This window comes from Myotis brandtii, unplaced genomic scaffold (assembly GCF_000412655.1).
Source record: "Myotis brandtii unplaced genomic scaffold, ASM41265v1 scaffold574, whole genome shotgun sequence".
NCBI classification, from domain to species: domain Eukaryota; kingdom Metazoa; phylum Chordata; class Mammalia; order Chiroptera; family Vespertilionidae; genus Myotis; species Myotis brandtii.
The window spans coordinates 400079-403922 of NW_005370150.1; positions in this window are offsets into that span (position 1 = coordinate 400079).

Here is a 3844-nt window from a genome sequence, read left to right on the forward strand (position 1 = left end):
ATACAGAGATTCAACAGTGGACTACAGGATCCCAAGAATCAAGTCAATGATTTGAAATATGAGGAAGCAAAAAACACTGAACCAGAAGAGCAAAAAAAAAAAAAGAATCCAAAAATATGAAGATAGTGTAAGGAGCCTCTAGGACAACTTCAAGTGTACCAACATTTGCATTATGGGGGTGCCAGAAGAAGAGATAGAGCAATATATTGAAAACCCATTTGAAGAAATAATGACAGAAAACTTCCCCTACCTGGTGAAGAAAATAGACTTACAAGTCCAGGAAGCACAGAGAGTCCCAAAAAAGAAGAAGCCAAAAGAGGACCACACCAAGACACATCATAATTAAAATGCCACGGGCTAAAGACAAAAAGAAAAGCAATTAGTTTCCTACAAGGGAATGCCCACACGCCTGTCAGCTGATTTCTCAACAGAAACTATGCAGGCCAGAAGAGAGTGGCAAGAAATATTCAAAATGATAAATAGGAAGGAACTACAACTGAGATTACTCTACCCAGCAAAGCTATCATTAAGAATTGAAGGTCTGATAAAGAGCTTCGCAGACAAGAAAAAGCTAAAGGAGTTCATCAACACCAAACCAGTATTATATGAACTGTTGAAAGGTATTCTTTAAGAAGAGGAAGAAGAAGAAAAAGATAAAAAATATGAACAACAAAATGGCAACAAATACATAGCTATCAGCAGTTGAATCAAAAAATCAAAATAAACGAATAAATAATCTCATAAACATAATAAACTGGTGAATAAACTAGAATCAGAGGCATGGAAATGGAACAGACTTAAGATTCACAGAGGAAAGGGGATTGGGGGGAGGGAAGAAATTAAGCAAAGATCTGTAATGCATATATACATTATCTATGGACACAGACAATAGGGTGGCGAAGGTCTGGAGCAGGGTGGGAACTGGGTGGAGGGGGACAATGGAGGGGGGAAGAGTGACATCTGTAATAATCTCAACAATAAACATTAAAAATGAAAGGGTATGGGTAAAGTTAAGTAATATTTAGAATAGAGTCAGTAGAACTTAGTAATTGATTGAATCTTGGAATTGGAGAGACATGATAGATCTGTGGGATGTGAACTCTACATACACTCACTAAATATTAGAGGGGAACTTAGAGATTATACAGTTAAATGTTCTCATTTTTATCTATGAAAAACTGGACACCCAGACTAGTTTGATTGACTTGTTGAAGTCAATCAATCCATTTTGTGGTAGCCCAGGGCCAAGGACCAAGATCTCCTAGTGGGCAATAAAGTAGTTGTTCAATAAAGTTAATGTAACATCTGGGTTAATATAAAAATATTATACTTTAAAACCCCCAAAGATGAAAATTAATCTCAAAATTATTTGAACATTTCCCATATTTCCTTTGCTATGTACTCCCACAACATTTTATCTGAACAACAATTTCTGCTTTCTACAGTCTCTTTCAGTCTCTGAAAAGATACAAGTGTGGATATATGATGTCCTCATGATATTGTTACTGTGAAACATGAATGCTTTATGCAGATACTTATATGTAATTAAAATTTACGCATAATTGCTGCACAGAAATTCCACAAGATATATAGTAAACTTTTTTTCTCCCTGGGTCTCAGTTTCTAACCTGTAACATAAAGACAATAAGCTTTATGAACTGTACATATAAACAATGTTAGAAGGCAAAGAACCTTGAAATGTAGCAAATTCAGAAATGTTTGTGGATCAACCATCTCTTCAATAAGTACAAAATTATTACATTACTTTCCCCTACTCTAAAATACTAATAGTTGAATACTATGTCATTGACAGGACCAACCCAGAAGAAGCTTGAGTGAGAAATTAACAATAAATTTTAGTTTACATATCTCTGTCCAGTGATAGTTTCAACCCTGCTGTCTCAGACACTGTAAGACATTTTTTCACATGCACTTCCAATGTATTTTCAAACATAACTGTACTATCTAATATATCAGCACTTTGAGACAGTACACGCTCTCAATCGCTTTCACAAGGGGGCTACAAAATCAAAGATACTCCAAATCTTCCTCTTCAATTTGAAAAACCTTGTTTGAAAAATGAAGCCTGTTTTCTCCCTAATTCTCTGTATTTGGTAACTGGTGCCTAACACTTTCAAGGCAGTCTAGTGCATCAAAATTATGCTATAAAAGGTGGTCAATAATTGAAGAGAAAGATGTATTTATATAATGGAGCGGATAGTAGGTTAATGATTGATAGATGATAGATAGATAGATAGATAGATAGATAGATAATATAAATATGGAAATAATGTATATTTCATTCTCCATAAATATTTTCCTGTGGCTCCTCAACCATGGGATCAATGTAGCAGGATGAAGAGGATGGGTGGGGACTTCCAATACAACCTAGAACAAAAATGTCTTTGCTCAGTTTGGATTTCAAACTTAAACTTAAGTCCATAGCAGGACAATGATCTTAAAAGCTGGGTTTAACTGAGGGTTTCTAAATCTATTTTTAAATTTTATTATATAGCAAGAGTTTTCTCGGGGCTCTGAGAATAAAGATTATTAGCCACAATGTAAAAGTGCTTGAGGAATATGTTATATAATGGATTTGTCACCCGGTAAGGCAAAAACACTTCCTGTACTGGGTGGATATATTTTTAACAGATGAGACTACAGTGAAGATGCCCCATCCCTGAAAGGGCCAAACAACAGGAATCTATACATATATATTGAGAAAATTTTGAACATACTGGGTGATGGTCTACTTTCATGGTCATGTTCTAATACAGAGAGATAAATTATGGTATACTGGAAACATGGAGTGTGGCAGCATCAGCAGGAGAGACACCTATGTAAATAATTCTGAGATAACATTTTCTATTAAACCATAGCCTGTGAGTGGCAAGGGATGGCCGACACTGAGAGAACTGATGAACTGAAAGAGGTCTGGCCTGGGAAGTTCAGAGAATGCAAGACCAAAGGGGCTCTCAATTATTGCAGTGGGATAATACAGGGAAACATCCATACCACAGCAAACATTAGCACTGGATGCCTCCATAAGTCAGCAGGATACAGAATATTCCAAGAAAAACTGTAAGTTCATTATCCTGCTGCTGCCACAACACACAGGCCTTCCTTTGCATGCAGACATCATCTTGGGGGAAGGGAAAACCCCCTTGATATATCCCTGAGAGAGAGAATAGTGAATGAAATTACTACTTAAAAGAGTCTTAAACTAGAAGAAACCAAGTTGCCTTCAGTGGTAAATTTAAGTTTTCCAGAATCAACAGGTTGGAGATGCCAGAGCAAGACGTAAGTTTTAGGCAATATTGAATGTTACATATGGAGGCCATTTGTTTTTTTTTTTTTTTCAATTTCAGTCCTGCTATATTGGCTTGTCGAAGAAATGATTAATCTTCCTCTTAAAACAAAACCAGTATCGCCTCCCAAAATGAAGCCAGGACCCTCAAGGTTCTTGCAAAACATCTTAAGAATGTATCTGGATTCATAGGGAGAATAGAACTTACATCTCCTTGTTTCCAGTTTAGTAATCTTTTCTCCTTTCACCACTAACATAATTTTCCAAAACAGGTTTGAATATAGATAACATAAGAATAATTTGGTTGTCATTAAAACATCTAGGTTTAATTTCATCCTCAACCAAATCTACTAACTCTTCTAGCATAATGAAAATAGATTAGATAACCAGCTGTTAAAAGAGCCAATCCAATTTGCCTATTCGCTGGTAGTAGCAAGCAGTAGAGTTTCTCACTAACTGCTGTGCTGATTGACAGGGGTCTCTGAAACAATAAAAGAATATGGCAAACAACTCCCTGTTTAAATCCAACTCAACACT